We start from the raw sequence: 25,930 nt of genomic DNA on the forward strand, positions 1-25,930 counted from the left end.
CAATTATTCCCCTATAGAGAAGACATGTCTTGCACTCTTCTACGCCATAGATAAGTTGAGGCACTACAAGCAGGCCTTCACAGTCCACTTAATCGCGAAGACCGACCCCATCAAGTACGTTCTGTCTAGGCCAATCCTATCGGGACGTTTAGCCAAATGGGCAATCATGCTTCAACAGTACGACATTGTTTATGTACCACAAAGGGTGGTTAAAGGGCAGGCATTGGCCGATTTCCTGGCAGATCACCCAGTTCCATTGGATTGGGAGTTAAGTGAAGACTTGCCTGATGAAGAAGTTCTCTTCACAGAGACCTCAAGACTGTGGGTCATGTTCTTTAACGGTGCAGCACGAAAAGTGGCGCGGGGGCAGGTATCGTTCTCATTTCGCCAGAAAAGCACATGTTGCCTTATAGCTTCGCACTTGCCGAGTCATGTTCAAACAACGTCGCCGAATACCAAGCTTTGATAATTGGCCTCCAAATGGCCTTAGAAATTGGAGTAGCTTTTATAGAAATCTTCAGTGACTCAAAGTTGATAATCAATCAAATCTTATGCCAGTATGAGGTGAAGCATGACGACTTGAAACCCTACTTCACCTACGCTCGCCAGTTAATGAAGAAGTTTGAAAGCGTGGCATTGGAACATATCCTGAGGATGGAGAACAAGAAAGAAAATGCCTTGGTAAACCTAGCCACCGCTTTAACAGACCTAGATAATGTGCCCCTTAATATATCGCTTTGGCGAAGATGGGTTGTACCTCCGATTGGGACTGCATATGGGGAAACGAATGCGCTATTGGTCTACCTAACCGATGAGGAAGACTGGCGGCAGCCCATCATAGATTACCCTGAGCACAGAAGGCTCCCGGATGACTCCCGCCGTAAAATTGAGGTTCGCAGGAGGGCTGCGCATTTCATTTACTACAAAGGGGTCTTATACCGTCGATCCCTTGAGGGACTTTTCCTTCAATGCCTCAATAAAGAAGAGTCAACGAAGGCTCTAGAGGAGGTACACTCGGGCGTATGCGGCACGCATCAAGCAGGACCAAAGCTACAATTCCAGCTGAAAAGAATGGGTTATTATTGGCCGGGAATGATCTAGGACTCAATAGATTATGCGAAGAAATGTGAAGCCTGTCAATATCATGCGAATTTCATTGACCAACCACCCGAGCCTCTACATCCGACCATAGCCTCATGGCCTTTTGAAGCATGAGGGCTCGATCTGGTTGGCCCTATAACACCTAAGTCGACAGCAGGGCACACTTACGTCCTCGCAACCACCGACTACTTCTCAAGATGGGCTGAAGTTGTCGCGCTAAAGGAAGCTAAGAAAGAAAACGTGCTGGATTTTATCCGCACACATATCATTTATCGGTACGGTATTCCTCATCGGATCGTAATAGATAACGGAAGACAATTCTTCAATAGTTTGATTGGCAGGTTGTGTGAAAATTTCAAATTCAAGCAGTACAAGTCATCCATATATAACGTTGCCGCAAAAGGGTTGGCTGAGGCATTTAACAAGACATTGTACAACCTGCTGAAGAAAATTGTCTCCAAGTCGAAGAGAGATTGGCAGGAAAAGATCGGTGAAGCGTTGTGGGCTTATCGCACCACTCACCGTACCCCTATAGGAGTCACCCCGTACTCTCTTGTTTATGGGGCAGAAGCTGTCCTTCCTTTGGAAAGAGAGATTCCATCGCTGAGAATGTCAGTGCAAGAAGGGCTAACTACGGAAGACAACGCCAAACTGCGGCTCCAAGAGTTGGAAGCATTGAATGAAAAACAGTTAGAAGCTCAGCAAGCGCTGGAATGTTACCAGGCACGAATGTCTAAGGCTTTCGATAAACATGTAAAGCCTCGATCCTTTCAAGTAGGTTAAAGCCTCGGTCCTTTCAAGTAGGTGATCTAGTGCTCGCCGTAAGGAGACCCATTATCACAACGAAACATACGGGGAATAAGTTCACACCTAAATGGGATGGACCCTACATCGTCAAGGAGGTCTACACGAACGGCGCGTACAAGATAATCGATAAGGACAGGCTAACGATTGGCCCAATCAATGGCAAGTTTCTCAAAAAGTTTTACGCATAAAAAAAAAACCTTTGTATGAACTATGCTACGACTTGATCCATTTCATTATAAAGGGTACATAGTCAACTTAAAGAAATTTAAGTTCAGTCGCGCATAAAAAGAAAAAAAAAATTCTCTACGAACTACGTTACGACTTGATCCCTGTCATTATACAGGGTACGTAGGCAGCTTAAAAGATTTAAGTTCAGTCACGTGATAAAAATAATAATAAAATAAATACATAGAGAAACATAAATTTAGAGGAGGCTACAAGACGCCAGAGAACATCACTGAAAAATGAAGAAAAAAAAATAATACTTCCATTCAAGTTGTTTCAGCGTTACAATAGTCGAATCCAGTAGCTATGACTAAGAGTGCGCCTAATCCAATAGAACGAGCAACATCAAGTCAAGGTACCTAGTGGTAGTTCCCCAGCTCATGTTGCATCGCTTCCAACACATGGCGTAAGAAGTCCAAAGCTTTGACATCCTTGTCAGAATGGATTGGGGTGGTCTCGATTTTCTTTATTGTCCCCCGCATCTCCGAGGCCTCAAGTTTATGCCAAGTCAAAAGGCCTTCACTCTCAGAAATCAGTCTCGATATTTCAACCCGCTCGGCCCTGATGGCCTCTAATCTGGCTAGTAGCGTCTCTTCTTCTTGCAAGGCCTGTGAGTCGCATTCCAGTAGTGCCTTTCGTTTACCAAAAGCACCACTTTCATCGTATAGTATCTTCTCCATATCAGACTTAGCCTCCCTCAGACGTTCCTCCTTACTTGTTTGAGTTAATTGAGAGGAATAGGATAACTGGAACTGATTGTACTTCTCCACGCTTCGAAAGTACTCATCAACAAGTTTTTTTAGAGAAGGGAGTTTGGCTCCGCAAATGTCGAAAATGGCTTGGAATATCTCATGTGTCTCTTTCTCCAGACTAAGAACCTTCTCAAAAGGAGTATGCATGATCTTCTTATGCATGGTCTCCCACATGACCGAGGCTGCGTGGCGTTGAACGTTGGAAACTATGGTGGCAACACAGAACTCAGAAATCTCGGGGACGACCGGGGGTGATGCCCTATCTACTTGCCTCGGAAACTCACTGCCACTTGGACTTGTCAAAACCTTTGACTCCTCTCCGGGTTGAAGAACCCTTACTGCTACAGGAACCAAGGGGGAATTAGCTTCCTTGGTTACGAAATCTGAAGCCCCGATATACTCGACGACCACCGCCTCCTTGACACAAGGGATGTCACTGGGGATAGCACGCACTGGACAAGACCCAGGTACAGGATCAACCGGCAACACTTCAGAGGTACCAACGCCCTCAATGGCCAAGTCAATAGCAAAAGGGACCACCAAAGATTCTTCGCTTCGTGAGGCTTCAAATCCTTGAAGAGAAAGGTTCAGGGGTGACTGCAGAGGCGAACACTAAATGTAAGATGTACAGTTTTTTTTAAAAAATATATATATAAACTTTTAAAAAAATACTATACCAGTAGATGGAGAGCGTCAGAAGCCACCAGATCATTCTGAACCCTCTCAATAAAATCGGCATCTGAGGGCCTGCATTTTTTAGAGGGTCACTTCCAACAACGGTCTCTGGTACTGTTATGACTTTCCTCCTCAACCAGTTTGGAACGTCTTCTTGTACAATCGTCGCCCCCTCCTCAGTCAGGCGAAGTTGCTTCCCCCCATGGTTGATCCCTCTACCTTTGGGTAACCTTGGCGGCGTTGGGGGAGGAATAGCACTAGTCACTAACAAATGACAATTCACTTCGAAATAGTCCCCATGCTTTGTTAACCACCAATTCTTGAACTGTGGGGTAACATGAGTGTGTGGATCCAATGTACGGGCCGACAAGAATACCTGAGACGAGGGCTTGCGTCTCGTGCATAATCTCCAATAATGTAAAACGTTCTTCGACATAAGAGCAGGAGGTATTCCCCTCATATCATTCAAAATGTCCTGATGGAAGCCAAACTGCCGGCCGAAACGAAAAGGACTATACGACTCTATAGTTCGGACGTTCCCACACTGAGAAGATATATAACCATATCGCATGCTGGTAAAATAACTGGACTTCAGAAAAGACAGGTCTCTATCGTTAGTTAGGCATTCGTGCCTGCTCCTGTTCAGAATGCTCGCATGCCACTGAATACTAGCACCACTATGGATCAATTCCCATGCCTTGTACTCGTCGAAATAAATCGAGTCACCTTCGCCAGAAAAGCAAACCATTTTGGGGCCTCAAATAGCGACAGAAACGCGGTAATGTGTGTTAAAGTAATGGGCCAGCCAACATGGACATAATGCATGGGAAAATGAAAGTCCATGCGCCCGATCGGGTTCGAAGCCTCTGTTATTAGCCCCAAGCCGTGATAGATGTTGGCCAAGACTGGAACGGCGAGACTATAAATAGTCCCGTGAGCCATCAAACTAGCTATCTTGAAAACCTCGGGGCGAAGTAATCACCTTTCTAGGGAAATACAAAAAGGCATAACCAGCAGGACAGAAAGCCAGTCAGATAAGTTTTGTCTTTTAGCTCGTTTTCGACCTCTAACTCCGCAAATAACATACTCTCCCTGCTCGACCAACCTCGGAATGCAATCTGCGAGCCGTCAGGATTTTGTGTGGAACGAGACCGAGAGGCTTTCTTCGGCATCCGTGTGATGGGCTTGTCATATTTGCGAGACCCTAGGCCAAAAAGAGATCCAGGAGCTGATTGATACTAAGAGTCATGTTTCGAGGGAGTCGTGCGGCTTTCTCTCTGCGAACACACTATCGAAAAATATGCCTGAAAGAGGTGTTCACATGTCTTTGGCAAGTTCCTCTCCTTGTCACGGTGACCGGTTAGCTCTTTGAGGGAAGGAACTACCTCCTCATAAAAGTTTCCTCTAACCGATAGACCTTCGAGCAACCAGAGGTCCCACAAAGAAATCAACGCTTCACCCGTTGCGATATGGAGAGTGTTGGTTGAAGGGCACCAGGCTTCACAGAAAGCTCGAACTATGTCGCCATTGTGATCATACGTGTACAAGGAGGTCATCAATGCGCCAAGCAAACTGACGTCACGGAGGAATCGCTCGTTTCGACCTAGTGAAACCTCAAGCCACTCCCAGTAACAGTCAACGAAGCCAAATTCTCCAGGGACTTTCGTCATGACGGTCCAGCGGACCTGACCCTCAACTATGCGACGTCCAAGAGTCAACACTCGATCGGGATTTGGGGTCTCCTCATGAATAGAAGACCGCAGGACCTATGCGCGTTCTCTTCGGGTCAAAAGCACTTCCATCGATAGTTTGGGAAGGATCATGTTGTCGTCTAAACTGGGCCAATGATCAGTGAAAAGACCGCCTAATGATTTCGCTACAGAAAGACTAAGTCCCTCCTTCATGGGCTGACTCCGGTCTTTAAGAATCATGAGATGCTTCTCATTGGATGAAATATACTCGGTAAAGTGAACCATTGTTCTGCGAAAGAAGAAAAATTATATATATATATATATATATATATATATATATCACAAGGGGGAATAGGTTTCAACCATTTAAAAAAAAGTAAGTAAATAAAAAATACAAAGGAGAGATAAAACCTATCCTTCATGACGACGTGCTAACAAAAATGGCCCGGAGAATCCATAGTAGCCCTTTTTTTAGATTGAACGGGAGAATTTTGAGCCTTTGCAGGGGCCTTCGCATGATGACTGGGATACAAAAGCGGCACATAAGACAGACCTTTCTAGGATCGGCCCTAGGGTGACCGAATGGGAGAGTTGTATGCCTTTGAGAGGACCCTCCCATGACGATCAGGATGCAAGAATGATGCTACGAAGCAAATCTTTCAAGGATCCTCCCTAGGGTGATCGAATGGGAGAGTTGTAAGCCTTTGCGGGGCCCCTCCCATGATGATTAGGATGCAGGAATGATGCTACAACGTGAACCTTTCGAGGATCCTCCCTAGGGTGATCGAATGGGAGAGTTGTAAGCCTTTGCAGGGCCCCTTCCATGACGATCAGGATACAGGAATGGTGCTACGAGGCAAACCTTTCGAGGATCCTCCCTAGGGTGATTGAATGGGAGAGTTGTAAGCCTTTGCGGGGCCCCTCCCATGACGATCAAGATGCACGAATACGAGGAAGAACATGCACACCAAGGAGCCGAGCACACGGACGTGAAAAAAAAAACCCACCGTGATTACTGACGGTAGGCAAGATTTAAAAAAAAAAAAAACTCTTGAGTTATGCTTCAACTCCTGCAAAGAACAAGAAAGGGCAAGTTAGTAAAAATAATAATAATAAATTAAATAAAAAATAAAATAATATAATAAAAAATAAAATAAATAAGAAATAAATAAAAAGGGAAGAAATTTAAATATACGGAAAAAAAAAAAGAAGGGAAACCCTAATTCCCCATCTTTCCTTCTTTCTCCCTTCTCCTCACTTATATCTTCCTACTGCAATTCAAGGCTGATTTGCAATCCAAGTCCGATTGACAAAGGATGTAAAGAACGTAAGATCAAAAGAGAATCACAATTCAAACTGCAAAGGACGTAAGAACGAAGGAGATCACACTACAAGATGAAGAAGAGCATGCATCCTGCCAGTATTTATATAGCTAAGTTCGATGGGATTTTTTTTCTACTAATCAGTTGAAATCTGATAAAACCACGGGTTACTCGAACTAAATACTGTTTATTTTGTTGTGGAACTCCGATTCTTGCTGAAATTAGTTAAGAGTCAACAAAACAAGATCATGCTTGATTGAAGGCTGCCTAAATTAGGGGTCACGGTGGAGTTTCGAATCCCCATATTCAACGGCAAGGAGTTTTGAGCTTAAGACTTAAGAGAATCTGGCATAAGCCAACAGTATGGAGAAGGAAATCTCACTAAGGCTAGTATCGCTAGCCACAAAGCAGACTACTGCCTGAGTTAAAAAAAAAAAAAAAAAGAGGAAAAAATTATTAATAAAATAATAATAATAATAATAAAAAGGGAGAATCTCGCTCAAAATACTCTCGCTGATGTCGCTCTCTCCCACTTTTTTGCTCACAATCTCGCTCTCTCCCACGATCTCGCTCTCTCCAGTGTCGCTCTCTCCCACAATCTCGCTCTCTCTAATGTCGCTCTCTCCTAAAATCTCTCTCTCTCCCACTTTCTCGCTCAAAATCTCGCTCTCTCCAACAAACTTCACGTGTTAATTGCAAGCACTGCAAATAGAAGATTATGAAAGGAGACGAACTCGTGAACTTAGTCACCGCCTTGGTGCCTTCAAAGACAATGTGTTTGGCCAATTCTTGAAGATATCGTTGATGAAGCTGTTCATGATACCCATGGCCTTACTGGAAATACCGATGTCTAGATGAACTTGCTTCAGCACCTTGAAGATGTAGATCTTCTACGTTTCTACACTATTCTTCGTCCTCTTCTTCTTCTTGTCCCCGACAGTAGAGTATCATTCCTTCTTCAACTGTTAAACGAATCAAATTTGATTCTCAAATTAAGTTCCTGGTGAAGTTGGTAGGGTATCACCATGAAGTTGGTAGGGTATCGCTGGTATTGGCCTGGTATCGCTAGTAATGGCTTGGTATCGCTAGTAATGGTCTGATCTCGCTGGTAATGATTTGGTATCGCTGGTATTGGCATGATCTCGCTAGTAACTGCTTGGTATCGCTGGTAATGGCCTGATCTCGCTAGTAATGACTTGGTATCCCTGGTAATGGCCTGATCTCGCTGGTAATGATTTGGTATCACTAGTAATGGCCTGATCTCGCTTATAATGGTTTGGTATCGCTGGTAATGACCTGATCTCGCTAGTAAGGTTGTCTTCCAATACGTTGGCTCTCCAAAATCTCATCCATTTAATTTCAAATTCATTTTCCATTCAAATTGGAATTAAAATCAACTGTTATTCCAAATCTCAGTCTAAAGCTTCTAATCCAAATTTTTATTCTAAATTCAAGCCAGCCAAATTGGGTGAGATAAATGTCAAATCCGTCCCAAATTAAAATTTGGCCATATCCCAAATTTTATCAATATTCAAATGGTTAACCTTAATATTGAGTTATGAATATAATGCCGAGTCAAAATTTGGCTATATTCCAAATTTTATTTCAAATTTAAATCAACTTAGTTTCTATACTCATTTCCAAGTAAAATTGAGCATATCCCAAATTTTTTTCTCAAACCAAAATTGATCAAGATTCAATTTCACCCCAAATTCTATTCCGAATTCGAATTAAATTAAATTTGCAATTAAAGTGGAACATAAATTCTACTTTAGTTCAAATTAAAGTTTACTTAGCGAAAGTATGTCAAATGAACAAGATTTCAAATCAAAAATTTGAGCTAAATTCTCATATTTTGATCATGATGATGCATCAAATTAAAAGAGTCAAAACAATCATACTTTGATCTCAAATTACATTTTTTTTTTTCGAGATTCCTCCACCCATATATGTGCATAAATCTCGAAAATAGGGCATTTGTTGAATGAGAAATTTTGGACCAATCACAAGTCACCATGACATTTGCTAAATTAACGACAAATTTCTAAATCATTGACTTTGGGTCCAATTAGAAGTTGACACATGTTCCGAATTGAATTGAAGAAAAAGTTTCGATGACGTCACGTGGATGAATCAGATGAGATTAAATTGGTCCAATTTGATATTACGATTTGGGCTTAAAGTCCAAAATACAAAAAAAGTTGAATTGGACTCAAATTTCAGATCAGGCCCATGGACCAACCAAGCCCACGAAGCCCACCTGAAAATTCTATAAATAGGGAAGTTCTCTTCATTTGTAGGGGCAGCATTTTCTACACTCAGAAGACCCAGAGAGAATTCACTAACAAGCAGAGGACTCCCAAGACTCCTGAAGCTGCACTCCTATAAGGCAGAAGACCTTTGAAGACACAAATACTCTTCCAAGACTTCTACTTCAAGCTTCCAAAACTCTTGAAGCTGCACTCCTATAAGGCAGAAGACCTTTGAAGACACAAATACTCTTCCAAGACTTCTACTTCAAGAACGTTTGGTGCTTTCCTTCTCCAAGTCAAGTATATTCACCCAACTGAGAGAGAATCAGATGATCAAGTATTAAAAATCGAACCACATCGCACCAGATCAACTCCAACATCAACACCAACTCAAGTTCAACCCCACGAAATACGTTTCTCTGGAAACCTCGTGTGAACAAGGTGATTTCAACAAGAATTTTGGTAAGATTTGAGGCTTTGTGACTTGTTCAGTTCGAATGTAATTTATACGAATTAAGTTATTGTTGCTGAATTTGGGGTGATTAAACGCTTAGGTGTGAACCTAAAGGTTAAATTTTATTTTGGTTTATGTACTAGGATTTAATTCACATATTGTGGAGATTAGAAGGGGTTAGTTGCTCAAATATTTGGCTCGATTAAAGATTCAAAAATTTCACAAAGATTCAATTGCTTTTTGGTTCAACCTAATATCAAAGTAAGTAATCTTACTACTGAAACTGTCCATGGGCCAGGCACTAGATGTAGGTTACTATGATAGATGAATATTAGGAACAGAACGATGGCATGATAGACTGATAGTTTAGTATAACCGATGTATGTTCTTGAATGAGGATCTAAAAGATTTATTTGTGCACGTAGATACTTGAATGCTAGCATGAGATGATATTTGATTCCATGACGTTGTATTTGATCTGTGGATATGGAGGCATGTATGTATGTCTAGAACCATATTGTGATAATTATGATGTTGAGACTATGATAGTGATTTTATTAATTAGTTAGATGCCCACTAGATATTGTGTTTCCTTCAAGATTCACCAGATTGTGTTTCCTTCGGGATTCACCAGAGGTAGTGGGCATACTTAACTACAGTAAGATAGAAACCAGTTTTGCATGTATATATGTGTCCTATGAGGACTAGAGCAATTTTTATGTTCCACTAGAGGTAGGCATCTAGAGGACATATATGTCTAGCCCAACCACAGTAGTAGGGTTACTTACTGAGTATTTTATACTCACCCTTTCTCGTGTTTATGTTTCAGGTAAGGGCAAGGACACACTGGCAAATGGCAAGAGGAATCCTTGAACGAGCCACTGGGGACCAATTTTATGCTTCCGCTCATGATATTTAGATTTCTTCCCATGTTTTTCAACTTTCAATTTGATGTTTGAAACATACTATTAAGATTTGTTTTTAGACCTACTTATTATCATTTATGATTTATGGGTACCCTATCGTCTGTTTTATCTAAATTTAATGAAGGTCTTTTGAGTTCAACTTATTTATTTAACATTTATTTCACTATAAAAGGGTGTCGTTTTAAGTTTCATGCATGCATGTGCTTAGTAACGGCCTAACTTGAGTCTTAGGGGGTCGGGTCGTTAAATGCGTCTCCATGCTCCTTTGTGCACGATCGCTCGAACAACAGCAAATTTGAACGCTCAATCTACGCGACCACAACACCGCAACACAAACACCACGCTCATCCTCAATGATCGCCTCGGCCACGAACTCCTCAGCATCAGCACGAACGACCTCCGCAGCACCTTTACGACGTCGAGTTGAGTATGACACCACAAACAAGGCTACCTTGGTATTCTCGGTGTGAGAATCCAGAGCATGAGCTTTGTTCGGACTTGGATTGAGGCAAACAAAGGAGGAAACACCAATCGTGTACACAACTGGGCAAGTGGGAGATGGCGGAGGCCTATCGTATAGGTCGATGCCCAATCGTTTAGATAAAGCTAAGTGATCGTCTAGCAAAAGCTATGTGATCGTTTAGCTCATCGTTTAGCTCGATCTTTCGCCTACAGATTCTACACGATCATTTACTTTGGGCAAGCAATCGTCTAGCAAAACTATGCAATCGTTTAGTAAATACTGCAATATCATTTAGCTCGTCACTGTACGATCGTTTAGCTCGCCCAACCGTCGTTTAGTAGATCCGTATTTACTTGACGACTACCGTGATATCCCTTTTTCGTCGAGAGAAATCTCCAAAACTTTTTATGAAAAGTTTTCGATTGTTTTGTAAAATCTTACTAAAATTAGGAAAACAATTTTCCTTTTATCTCACGGTTACCATGAATCCAATAACCACCCACTCAATTGGTTATTAAAGAAAAAGAATTAATTATCCAATAATTAATATTATTATAAATATAAATGATAACCAACTTATCATACTATATTTATAACCTATAGTTTTAATATTTCATCTCATGAAACATGTAAACCATAGTTCTTTTTTTATTCCATGGTACTTAATATAAATCTCATTTACATCAATCCTCCACTAGATGTATCTCATACATTATACCGATTATATCATATATAATCAAAATACCTCTTGTCAATTTGAAAATTTCAAAACACCACCAAGAACTGATCCTCAACTAAATCCATTGAGCTACCAAGAGGACCTTATGGACCTGTAGCTCGAAGCTCCAACGGTACGTGAATAACTGACTAAACTCTTTAGTCACGAGATCCACCATCCGTTAACTGTAAGGCACTCCACTAAAGACCGACAACTGAACTCTGCTTACCACAGATATATTATGTGTCCATCTTAACCAATCAGCAGTGCGACAACCCTTCACAGATCGCTCGTAAGTACAGCTGGGCTAATAATCGTTATACCTTTGTAGTTACATCTGTCTCCTTAAGTACCACTAATCCCTCTAATGAACATAAGTCATAGTCCTACTATGACTGAGTCTTCTCTTCCAAAGAGAAGTTGTAGCCACTATGTTTAAGCCTCAGAATCAGCCCTTAAGGGAGTAATCTCTCTACTTATCCCTACTTCAGGAAAGGAGTGAATTCCATCTTGTGGATTGAGTTCTCAACTCGCAGATCAGATAAGTCCCCAAAAAGGTAGGCATGTTGAGTTGGCATTTTGGCCACTCTCACTCATACTAATCAAAGGATCGCCCTCAAAGGCAGGAGTTCCCAAAACACTCAGGATTAAGGTCATGTCACCTATGGTCGTTTAGGTGAGATGCAAGTCTCTAGTATCAACGGTGTTATATACAGAGTCTAGTCATCTTGTGGTCCAGGTCTTATACAAAATCTCTGTATAGGACACCCCGCTCACACGTCTTCACATGAATCGTCAGTATCAACCATCTGTAGTAGTTTACAACACTTGCAAACTTCTACAAAGCGGGTCGTATCTATAGTGTCACCAGGATCAGGTATCCCACCTTAATCCTTATACTACAGACCTATTTAGGTTATCACTTAAGGCATGATCCACTTGTATATCACATATACATGCTTAAGTTCACATAAGATAACCAAGGAGTTTTGTTTATTGGATATGAGTAATTGCCAGAATTAAATAACACTTATTTTATTCATCGAACAATGTGTATCTTTACAAAATAACGAGACTCCGAGAGAATTAGAACACCAATCCCAACAAACATAACTTTAATCCTGAGTGAGTTGTGAACTCCTATCTATGAGAGTGATCCTTTGATTTGCATGAGTGAAAGTGGCCAGATCGCCGACTCAACAAGGCTACCATTTCGGGGATTCGTCTGATTGGGGAGTTGGGAACTCAGCTAGACAAGATGGAATTCATTCCTTCCACGAAGCAGGGGTATGTAGATAAATTGCTCCCTTAAGGGTTGATTCTGAGTCTTGAACAATGTGGCGCCACACCCTCTCTTGGCCTAAGAAAGGTTTAGTCATAGTGAAACTATGATCTATTGTTCATTAGAGGGATCAGTGGTACTTAAGAAGTTAGATATAACTACAGGGACAAAACAATAAATTGGCCCAGCTGTACTTACGAGCAATTTGTGAAGGGTCATCGTACCGTTTATTGGTTATATTCAATAGACACAGAAATATATCTGTAGTGTGAAGAGTGCAGTTGTCAGTCTTTAGTGGAGTGTCTGATAGTTAACAGATGGTGGATAATGTGAATAAAGAGTTTAATCAGTTATTTACGTACCGTTGGAGCTTCAAGCTATAGGTCCATGAGGTCCCCTTGGTAGCTCAATGAATTTAAGTTGAGAATCAGTTTTTGGGTTAATTTGAAATGTTCAAATTAATAATAGGGTATTTAATTATACATGATATAATTAAATTAATTAAATTATATATGATATAATTGACATAATGACTTTTCTAACCCAATTAGGAACACCCTATGCTCCTCTTCGCTCCATGGAACACCTGCTTAAATCACCAAAAACAACTCGAGTAAGTTGATGGATTATTAAAAAAAAAAAATAGCTATATATCTAACACTATAACACTCCTTTGATCACTTTGTATATTAGCTTGAAAGTTTGTATTAAAAAAAAAAATCAAATGAGTGGATATCAATATTGATAGGAGAAAATGACACTCCATGAATTCACATAATTTCATGTTCTAATCTATGTTAAATCATTAATCGATCCAAAAATTTTAGTTGTTGGATTATAAAAATAACATAAATAATGAGAATAATCATATATGACCAACAAAGAAAGAAAGAAATAAAGAATAATAAGAAGGGGATTTTGACACAAATTAGAAAGAGGGTTTAAATTTTCTAATTTAAAAGTGATTCAACGTACATATATCATAATATAAAAGTGTTTCGACACAATTAGAAAGAAGAAATACCAGCTATTTAAGTTTTTAAATTTAGTAGTAAGTCGATGTTTCGATGAATATATATATATGTATATATATAGTCGAAGAAAAGTACTTTACAAATTATATTATTTGAAATTGTTCGTATGATTGAGTTGATAGTCTTCTACATAACTTACAAATTATATTATTCATATGGACTTTGTTATGAATTTTGTTAACATTTTTATGGTTGTAAGTATATACAACAATTATATATATGTTCAAAAATATATATGCACTTTTGTTGATTACTAAAGAGTTTGGATTGGATTGAATACACTTAAATAGTTCAATATATGTGTTGTTTGTTTACTTGGTTAATAAAATCGTCATCTTCTATGGTATATTCAAAACAGGAGCAATTATATAGGTAATTTTAATAGTACAATTTTTTTTAAAAAAATATGAGCTTGACTAACAAAACGTATCAAGTATTAATTAAGTTATCAGTTATGGGATGTCAAGAAGAAGTTACATTTGACAAGTAAAAACTGTCAAGTTATAAAAACCTTAATCCGTAATAAATGTCAAGAATTTAGATACTTGACACTTAAAATAAGTCCAAAGATTTCATATACTTGACAGTTATAAAATATCAAGTAAATTACAACATGACGTTTTTACCCAGTCAAAAATATTTCTCTTATTCTTGATACGAGATTACTTGACATTTTTAAAAAACGTCAAGTACATTGATACTTAACTGCGAAAAAATGTCAAGTAATACAATTTTTGTAGTAATAGCATCTCTTTCATAACCTATAGTTTTAATATGGATATTATTTATATTAATTTAATATTTGAATCATATTCAAATATGTTAGATCTTCTTTTATTACATAGTTTAATTTTGAATCTTATACAAATTAATGTTATATTATAATGTATCTGAATACATTATATTAATTGTATCATATACAATTAACGTTATTCCTTTAAATAATTTGAATAATTCAAATTCTTTCCAAAATATTAGTCCTTGTTTATCTATTGTGAGTTAGTAGGGAGACCTAATGGACTTACATATTAAAAAGCACCCATGATTCAACATTAATTAATTAAACTCTTTAATTATGTTAATGAATATTCATTAACCCCCACTAAAGATCTATAACTGCACTCTTCGCACTGTAGAATATTTTTGTGTCCATGGATTTAACTGATATAGTAAGTTGATCCTTCACGAGCGGTTCGTAATTATAGTTGGGTCAAATTACTATTTTATGCCTATGACTACCTCTTACTACTTAAGTTCCATCGATCTCTCTAATGAACAATTTATTTGTGGTCCTACCAAACCAAGTCCCTCTTGTGCCAGTAAGATGGCGAGTACCTTGTGTTCAAGACCCAGAATCAGCACTTAGGAGAACTAGTCCTTTACTTACCTTAAAGGCGGGGAATGAGTGAAATTCCATCTTGTGTAGCTATTTTCACAGCTCCCTACTCGAACAAATCCCCAAAATGTTAGGCTTATTGACTCGAATCACTCTCATCCAACAAATCAAAGGACTACCCGCATAGACATGAGTCCATAACTCATTCAAAATTGAGAACGGGTTATGTGGTCATCCTCCGCTTCTATCCAATCTCTGCCTCTGTTGCACCGTTGATAGAGGCAAATCTATATTTGGTTCACTTGCTTCGTGTTGGAATTTATGCCCTAAAGACTCATAGTTAATTAGTTATTTGATATAATAATTGATTATTTTAAACATGCAATAATTTATCCATTACAGGAAAAATCCAAGGATATTTAATGAGACTTGAACAATATGTAGTGAACATACAAGTGAATCATGTTTAAGACAATAACCTAAAGGATCTATAATATATGAATTAAGACCGAGTGTCTTATCCTAATAACATTATCGATACGACATACTTTGTAATTGTTACAAATGTTGTAAGTATTACAAACAATTTGATCCAAATCGTTCATACAATTTCAATGTGCTACTACTTTACTTACATCATGTAGAAAAAAATTATTTTGAAAATATTTGATATTTAATTTTGTTTTAATACACAATTCTACGAAAACTATTAATTAGTTAATAATAAATTCTTATTTACCCATTTTCATTTTCTTAATCAATTTAAATTTACAGTTATACCCTTAGATTATCGTTTAAATGGTTCATACATTATATTTTTAATATTTCAAATAATATACTTTTTAAAAAGAAAATCGCAACATATTTTTATAAGAACTTACAAAACATATTTATTGGACTATATTTATTTAAAAAAAGAATATGCATTTAGTAATAACTAATATAGTTTAACATAAAATAAAATATAGAATATGTTTTTGTTTTTGTTATGGATATTAGAAAATAACAGAAAAAAAACATTTTAAGATTACATTAGCATCTAAAAATAAATCATAAATATAAATATTTGAAACACTATGAAAATATATTATTATAAAATATACAAAATTCAAGTGTAATTATATGGAAAAGAAAAAGAAATAATGAAAAAATACAAAAGATAATGAAAATAAAATTCATGATATCATTAAAAAAAATAAAGAATTAAGTATGTTGATACATAATTTCTTTGAAATAAGATTACATTACTTCACTTGACAATCATAAAAATATAATATCATCATACAATTTATGAAACATAGAATAAAAATATGGATATGGGTATGATTCAACCTATGTGCATTCTATGTTGTCTCTAACTGTTTCTTCTAACATTTTGAAGTATTTTCAAGATGGAGATTCCATGAGAGTAGAACTAAAAGTAGTAAAATAAAGGGAAAAAAAGAATTCCAACTTTCTTTCTTCTAATTTTGGAATACATCAAAATGAAAATTAAATATGAATTTAAAATATTTAAATTTCTTTCGTGGAAGCTCTCAAATATATCTTATGCTATGCTAGATCTTCATTCAATCTTTTCCTTCGCTATTGAAGTAAGCAAACACACATCTTTCTTCTTCTACATACTTTTATTTGTGTAGGATTTTGAGCTGAATCATCTTAATCTACACAGTCACGTTACCTAACAATGAATTTTAGTTGGTAAATCAAAATTGTGAAAGAAACTCATTTTCATAGTAGGAGGTGACAATAACGTTAAAAGAACTTTTTAATTTTTTTTTTTTTAAAAAAAGAACAAATATGAGATTTAACTTATATTACTACATAATTCTAATTAATTAATATAAACAACTAACTATATTTAGAAGTTTATTACTTTTCTTTTATTACGAGTTTAAAGTACTATTTAATGTACTGTTTTATAGAATCTATTTGACGTAGGTTAACATTTTCTCAATTATATCCCAAAAAAAATTAATTATATTTTTGTTAACGTCTGCAATTAAAAAAAAGAAATAAGTTACATTTTTTAAGTTAAATAATAAAATAGATAATATTAATGGCATTTTTGTAGTTGCATAAATTAAGGTAAGGATATAATTGTAAAAAAAGTTAAGAAAATGGTTGTTTATTATAGATATCAACAAGTTTGCCAAAAGTTAAATCCTAACTAATTTCTGAAATGGTTGTTTAGTATAGAAATCAACAAGTTTGCCAAATATTTTCATCCTAAATAATTAAGGTTAAAAATTACTTTTATTCCTAAAAGTAACATCTTAATCTTCCACTTTCAAGTTTGATGTATAACGATTTAGTCTTAATATTTTTAATCTTTAGTCCATAAATTTTACTATATAATAATTTAATTTTTATACTTTTAAAATTTGTATCAATATAGTTCTTGTAATAAAAATTAGTGTTAAAATTTAATAAAATTTTTTACCTAAATAAACTGATAATTTGATTAGATAATCAATATTTTTATAAAAATACATAATTTTATGTCATAAAATAGTAAAAAATGACATGTAATTTTGATTTTTTTTTTTAACGTTAGGACTAATTTCTTACCCATCTGAACGTGTGAAGACTAAATTGTTACGTGTGAAAGTCACAACTAAAGAGAATTTTTAAACCTGCTGTAAACAATTTCCACTGGAATAATAAAACGAAACAAGAAAACTTTTTTTTCTTAAAAGAAAGATAAAAAAAAAAAAAAAAAAAAAAAAAAAGTGGTGAGGAAATAACCTCCAGAATCTCGAGGAACCCTAAGTTGGCGGCGGAATTCAGTATGAACCGCAGCAGGGCAATTCCCAAACTGCAAAGAAGTTAGCCACAAAATCTGATTAACCTCAAACATAGAATAGCAAAATTGATGAATAGACAGAGAGATGAATTCACTGACCGGCGGAAACATATTTTGGGGAAGAAACAGGGGAGAAGCAGAGGACGGAGCGAGCAAAATTGGAGAAAAATGAAAGGAGGTTGAAGAAGAAGAAGAGAAAGAGGAAGGCCACAACAAGAGGAATCAAAAGGAATCCAATGAGGAGTGTGATGGTTCCGAAGAGAATCAAAGCGAGAGAAATTCCGATGAAGAGCGAAGCGAAGAGCGGCGGAGAAGAATTGGAAGCGAGGATGGGGATTGGTAATGGAGGAATTTTGAGGACGTGAATAATGATGGAGCAGAGATCGTAAAAAGCCCCAAATGGAGGATCATCTTCTTCATGGTTCATTGTGGAATAGAAACACAAAATAAAGAAATTGAAACTGCCTACGCTTTTATTTTCTTTTCTTTTTCCCTTAAAACTCCAAATTCTATTTATTCGTTTTTCACAAAAATCGATACAAAAAGATAACCTTCAACTAAAAAATTAATTGTTTAACTTGAAAGTGGCAACTTCGATAAGACAGAGTTTTCAAGAGGATCTATCGTAGTATTTACTCCTTTTTAACTTATCAACTCTGATATATGTCCGTAGCTGAGTTGAGATACTTCCTGAATTGTTTGGATTGTTAGAGACTATTTGGGATGCTTGCTTTCAAAAAACGATCTTTTAGTCCAAGATTTTATCAATTCTTTTGATAAAATTATATGGAGAATCACTTTTGAATTCTATATAAAATCACTTTTCCCCTTAATTTAAAATTAAAATCCTACTTTATTTAAAAATATAAGTCTTCTCATTATTTGGTATAAGAATTAATAGAATTTTAATAGCAGCAAAGTAAACATCTTTTAAAAATTCAGAAACTAGATTAGACGTTTTTAGAAGTATATGGACTAAAATAGAACAAATTTGTCCAAGAATCAAAATAATATTTTTTTAAAAAAATGAAACAACAACTTAAATGATCGTTTTTTATCATGAAATAAAAGGAGATGGCATGAAAGGAATACATGAAGATAAGTGTAAGTTGAATTGCATTCAAGATAGCAACGTGTGTAGCCCATTTAGTTGTCCAATAAAATTTGTTTCAAACAAATTAAATTATTTTTATCATGAAATAAAAGAAGATGGCATGAAAATAGGTACTACCCTAGCTCTCATCAAAATACTTTCAATAATATTAATGAGTATTGAGTGTTTAAAATACTAAAGCATTATATATATATATATCAAAGGAATAATAAGAATTGAGAAGTGTAAGGTGAAGAAAAGGAAAAGAAATAAAAAAGGAATAAATGTTTTAAAAAGAAGAAGAGTAAATCTGCATGTGGGTCAAGATATGTTGAAAGTTATCTTGAGGCTTTTCAATGGGATGCGAATGAACTCCTTCATAGGTTGTTAATACCATTCCTTCGTCATTTGTAAGCCGTTGAATTTGCTTCTTCACTTTGCATCCTTCATGTGAACACTTGTAATAGCTCCTATGCATATTCATAATTCCATTGGTTAACATCGATATATTCTCGATCGAGTATTTCGTTGATAAATCTAAAAATTTAAGGTAGATTCAACTTGAACATAGCTCAACTGGTTATGACATATATCTTTATCAAGATATTTGAATTTTTTATCCTAAATATTTTTGAACTCGCATGGAACTCTTAAATTAGTAGGTTATATGATTAAGTTAATTAGTAATTCTAATACAAATATTATTTAGAAGCCATTTTAAGTAAAAAAAAATGGTATTAATTGAAGAGAACATGGTATGTTAGAGTTTTTAACACAAGACATATTGATTAGATATATTTAAATCACCGGTACTATTGAACACAAGAGCTATAACTCACTAAAATCTATTCTCAATATACATTTTAATAATATTAGAATAACAACAAAATTTCATATTTCAAACACTCAACTACTACAACAACGTTAAAGCATTCTAAAATATTTAAGTTTATTCAATTTCAAAAGCTTAAATACGATTCTGGATTAAATTATAGGTCATTTGCAAATATAACCATCTGGCCAAAAATATTAATAGATATAATATAATATAAAAAAATTTACAAATGATAAAATTTAAATTAATTCTCAAAGTTTAACTGTAATAAACTATATATCTTTAGTACTTGATCCAACTTTTAGAGTCTATCAATGTTAGTAGGAGTATTCTATCAACAATATAATCGATGAATAGAAATCTATCAGTGATATAGTCTGTGATATTTCGAAGATACTTAATTTTGAAGTTCTAATGATTTGGAGATGGGAAGAAAAAGAATAGAAGAAGGATGGAAGAGGAGAATGGAATAAACCTGGGAAACTTGTTGTTCTTAACAGCCTTTTGACCATATTTTCTCCAGCGGTAGCCATCATCAAGCACATCAACCTGGCTTCTCGTTTCAAACGCAAATCTCTCTTTTCTTATCTTCGTCTTCGATTTCATACATCCATTTGTTTTTTTCAAACTACTTTCTTCTTCTTCTTCTTCTTCTTCTTCTTCGAGCTGATGATCCATGGGTGTAATAGGCAGTGAGTTATGGGAGGATGAGGAATAATCTGGGAAGAATATTTGGTAATTGTTATCCATAATAATATTTATGAGAGTTCTTATTTCGGAGTTTGGTTGAATTATGCAATCCCAACCCTCTTTGGCCCTGACAAAAATATGTGAAGAGGGCGTGTCGTGAACGACACGAAAAAGAACAGATATTCATATAATTAATTTGGTCAATCACTTTAGTGGATTTACTTGCTGGCGGCTTTATCATCATCTCTCTTTCTTCATTTCAATTTCAAAACCCATTTCCTTCCAAATTCATCCCCTACACACTCTACAAACTCTAGTTCATACATATAATTAACTAAATTTCTAAACTATAAAATTAAACTAAGTCGTGAACCAAATTTATCACATGTTCTCACAAACGGGCTCAAGCCTACGGATAGTTTCAGAGTAAACACGTTTAAAGAAAGAAACCCAAAGTCTCATTCTTGCTTCACATAACCAAAGGAGTAACCAAGTTGGAGTTTAATGGCCAAAACACTCTTGGATTATATCTACACTGATATTTTCGATATTCCATATATTCTAAGCAGATGTCAAATGATGAATGATATAAATAGTCTCATTCTTGTTCCTCCACTTCAAGGAGTAAGCAATGTTTTTAGTATTAAATACTTTGGGGTCATTTAGCCTACTAACTTCTTAAGTTAGCACAAACAACTCAACTTCAATAATTGAAATTTGCATGTTTATCAGGTAACTTTATTTTCTCATTTTGTTTTTTTTAACATTTATCAAAAAAACTCAATCTTCCCATCTTGTTCTGTATTTTACATTCATCAAAAAATTTTATCTTCTCCTATTTTCACATTTATCAAAGAAATCTATTTTCCCATCTTTTTCTATTTTCTTATATATATATATATATATATATATATATTTATTGAGTAACTTCATCTTGTTGGGAATGTAACCAAAAGTCTCATATTGATTAGATAAGGAGAAGATCATGAATATATAACTGAAGATAACTATCTTTATTGATATGAGATCTTTAGGAGTGAATGAAAGTATGTCTAATGTGGACAATATCCATTCAAAAAGAAAATAGTAAAGAAATGTAATAGGAGGTTCGAGAAGGCACGTGAAATAGAAGTTTGAAAGAAATGGGCATGATTAGCTCCGCAGCCCGTGTCACGAAATTTCAAGATGGATTGGAAAATCATTGACCTAATTTATTGGTTGCCCTCTAAACCTTGACTTTATTTACATTTTAAAACCCTCTCCAATAACACTCAAATGCCCACATACATCTCATCTAAAGTCTTCTTCGAATTCAAATTTTCAAAACTTGTCCTCCATTGTGTGATTCTTCTACCTAATTTAATTTTCACATGTTATTTTTTAATATAACAACAACAAGATAAGAGACTGAATATAACATTCCATTTCTAAAAGAAAAAATCTTATTAATTATCGTGGAACAAAGTCTATTTTGACAATTTTGCTTTTTTACAAAAACATTGTAATTAAAATGTGAGGCGGGAGAATCGAACCTTAAACCACGAGGTTGATAATATGAACACTATGTCAGTTGAGTTACGCTCTTGTTAGCCTACTTTGATAATTCCACGCGTTATTTGTATCATGATTTTCAATTTTTTTATATTTGTAAGTTTTGTCAAACAACTTTTTGACTTACACTTTAATTTCTAAAATTTACCTCAACTAAGGAAGACAAGTTTATTCTTTGTTGGCAACGTGTTAAAATATATTAGACTACTTTTTTTTTATTATTTTTACTTCTTAAAGTAAGTTATATGAGACTAAATGGGAAAGAAAAATACTTAACAAACATTTAGAAGCTCAAACGTAAATTATTTAGTCAAAATACAATTTAAATTGCTCCCATGGTAGGTGGGATTACCAAAGCGTTTTAGTATAATTTGTAGTAATTTCTAAGTACGTAGTAACCTTAAGTTATATTTATGCTTTTTTTTTTCCTTTTAACATGTTGTTGTTAGACTCTACGCAACATTTAAAATGATGTTAATTGTGCCAACTAATAATACTAAATTGTTATTATTACTTATTTTTCTGTTTACTAATACTCTTCTCATAAATTAAGTGAAAGATTACATGGTATAAGAGTCTCTATAACTCACGTTTTTTTTTTCATCTAAACCTTCGTCATTGAAATTCTAAATATTTGAAATATCTCTCCATGGTAAGTTAATACAAACACAATCTATGGGATCCCTTAGTATGTGCTATGTTGCTTTAGATTTTGATTTTTATTTCATTACTTTGATGCAACTATTCAATTCTTGTTTTCAATGTTGTAAGAATCTAATTCTTTGTACTAATTTAGTCTATATATATACTTTAAAGTTTATAACAACTTAGTCTTCATCTTGAACATTACAGATGAATAATTTCTTTAGATTAACAGAGTGACTAAGAACATGTGATTATATCTAAACTATATAGTCTAATTAGTGATTACATAGTAAAATTTGATACTTACTTTTAATAAAAAATTTCACAATAAAAGCTAAATTATTAGAAAACTTAAAATATGGAAACTAACTGTTACATACAATAACACATAGATTACATTGTTACGATATAAAGTTCATCGATTAAAAGGGATATTTTTTTCAAAAATAGGGATTCGAAATGTTTTTTAACCTAATTTATATAATATATGGTTATAAATGTTTCAAGTTTAACAAAAAAAAAAAAAAGAAAAGAAAAGAAAAGAAAAGAAAAGAAAAGAAGAAAGAAAGAAAGAAAGAGTTCATACATGAACATTATAGGTTAAAATATCATTCACGGGTTGTAATGACTAACTTTAAAATGTATTAAAAGAAAAGAAAAGAAATTAAAATTGAATATTTAAAATCACTTACACTAAAATTGAACATCAAATTATAAGAATAAAAAATAATATTATTATGACCCAAAGGTCTGTGGTTTGAATCCTTTGATTCTGTTTGTACTAAAAAAATATTTACAAAAACTTACTATCATAATAATAATTATTATTATTTTGGTAATTTTGCTTTTTAAAATTTTAAAATTTATACTTGACACTATAAAAAGAATTTTTTTTAATAAAGGAAACTGTTGATGCAAAAAAAAAAATAATAATAATAATAAAATAAAAAGATCAACCGTAAATTTGTATTATGGAAGAAAATAGTTCAAGTGTCTGCAAGATAAAATAAATTGAGCACCGATGTGGTGTCAAGTCACACACACTCCGACGTTCAAGTCAGTCTCGGGTTTGTGAGTAACTTGATAGTAGAAATAGTGAGGTGTCTTAGGCATACCTTCGACTAATGGCTTTGGTCATTTATATAGGATAGTAAAACATAATTGATGTTCAAGCTCATACGACCCTTCTTAAATCTTTGGAACCACACTGAATTAATACTCGCTGGGTAATTACATCATCATCGTAACTGATGCTTAAGTGTGTTGGAATTTATACCCTAAAACCTCGTAGTTAATTAGCTAGTTTACTTTAATTATAAATATGCAATATTAAATTATCCATTATAGATAAAATCCAAGCTTATTATATGTAATTTTTGTTGGGATTTATGCCCTAAATCTCGTGGGTCTTGTAGTTTGTAATTGTAATGTACAAACAATTTTATTTATTTAATAAAATATGAGATATTTTATTTGATATTTAGTAGCATTAACCCACAAAACCAATAAACTAAAATCCAAAGGTTATCTTCTGTAGCTTATGTATGTAGAAATGTACAGGTAGATCATATTTTAAGTGATAACCAAAATGGTCTGTAGTAGATAGATAAGGTTGGATACCTTATCCTGTTGACACTACGAATATGACCCGCTTTGTAGATGTTACAATTTTTGTAAAGTGTTACAAATGATTTGATTCTGATCATTCATGTAGAGACATGTGAGTAGGGGTGTTCTATACAAAAGGGTTTATATAAGATTAGACCACGAAATGAATAGTCTTATTATATAACATCGTTAATAGTAGAGACTTATATTTCACCAGGATGATCATAGGTGACTATCCTGAGTGAGTTGTGAACTCTTGCTTATGCAGGCAGTCCTTTGATTTGTATGGTGAGAGTGGCCAGATCATCAACTCAATAAGCCTACCATTTTGAGGATTTGTCTAATTGAGGAGTTGAGAACACAATTACACAAGACAGAATTCACTCATTCCTTAATGTTAGGGTAAGTAGATAAATTGTTCCTTAAAGGCTAATTCTAGGGCTTGACAATGTGGTGCCACACCATCTCTTGGCCCATAGGTGTTTAGCCATAGTTAGGCTATGACTTATTGTTCATTAGAGGGATTAGTGGTACTTAAGGAAAGGAGTTAGATGTAACTACAGGGGTGAAAATGTAATTTTGGCCTAGTTGTACTTACGAGCAATTTGTGAAGGGTCATCGCACTGTTGACTGATTAAATCCAATGGACATGAAAATATATCTGTAATGCGAAGAGTGCAGCTATCGATCTTTAGTGGAGTGACCGGAAGTAATGGATATTGAATAATTTAATTAAAGGGGTTTAATTAATTATTCAAGTAAATTAATTATTCAAGTATCATTGGAGCTTTAATCTATAGGTCCATAAGGTCCCCTCTATAGCTCAACCAGGATTATTGAGAAATAACTTTGAATTATTTGAATTATTCAAATTAATTGAGGGAATTAATTGTATGTGATATAATTAATTTACATTAATTATATATGATATCATTAATATAATATATTTGATACATTATAGTATAAAGTTTATTTTGAGATGAATTAAATTTGAATATGATTCAAATACTAATTAAATGGATGAGATTCATATAATTGAATTTAGTATAAATGCGATTTATATTAAACACTTTATGCATCGTTGAGAGAAATAATAACTATAAGTTATATTGTATTTGATACAATATAAAAATTATAGGTTATGTGTTAGATATGATATAATATATAGTTATATATACATAATAAGTTAGTTATTATATATATATATAATTTTATTTAAATTAAATTATTTTTAATTTTATTTTATTTTTAAAAATTAAAGGGAGGGAAATAACGTCTCTCCCCTTAATTCTCTCACAATCTCTATCGTGATGAGTGGGTAGTTTCACGAGACAATCATTTCTTCATTGGGGGTATACATGAGTTGGGTTGGTTTGAAGGTGTTTTTAGGATCAATCCGAAAATTTGGGTTGGTTGGATTGACAACCCAAATAACACAAAGTCTCCAACCCAACCCAACCCTTAAAATTCGGGTTGGGTTGTTGGATTATAATTTTTTTAATTAAAAATATGTAAATTTATATACAACACATGACTAATAACTAAAATCTCATAAAATTCAACTGCTAAATACCAAATATTTAAAATATTTATTGCTAACTTTCAACAAAGACAAAGATCATAACAATTTTTTAAAAAAAAAAAATATTAAAAATTCACAAAGT

The 25,930-nt window shown here is 34.6% G+C and overlaps 1 long non-coding RNA gene across 1 annotated transcript; it reads right to left on the reverse strand.

Annotated features, from left to right (window-relative positions):
- Positions 1-12,396: 12,396 nt before the first annotated feature.
- Positions 12,397-15,364, reverse strand: LOC150036905 (uncharacterized). The gene is made up of 2 exons (XR_016528965.1): positions 15,090-15,364; positions 12,397-13,254 (listed from the first exon to the last, which is right to left on the reverse strand). It is a non-coding gene; the product is annotated as an uncharacterized LOC150036905 (long non-coding RNA).
- Positions 15,365-25,930: the final 10,566 nt, after the last annotated feature.

This window comes from Benincasa hispida, chromosome 4 (assembly GCF_027475165.1).
Source record: "Benincasa hispida cultivar pf3 chromosome 4, pf3_genome.v1.1, whole genome shotgun sequence".
NCBI lineage: Eukaryota > Viridiplantae > Streptophyta > Magnoliopsida > Cucurbitales > Cucurbitaceae > Benincasa > Benincasa hispida.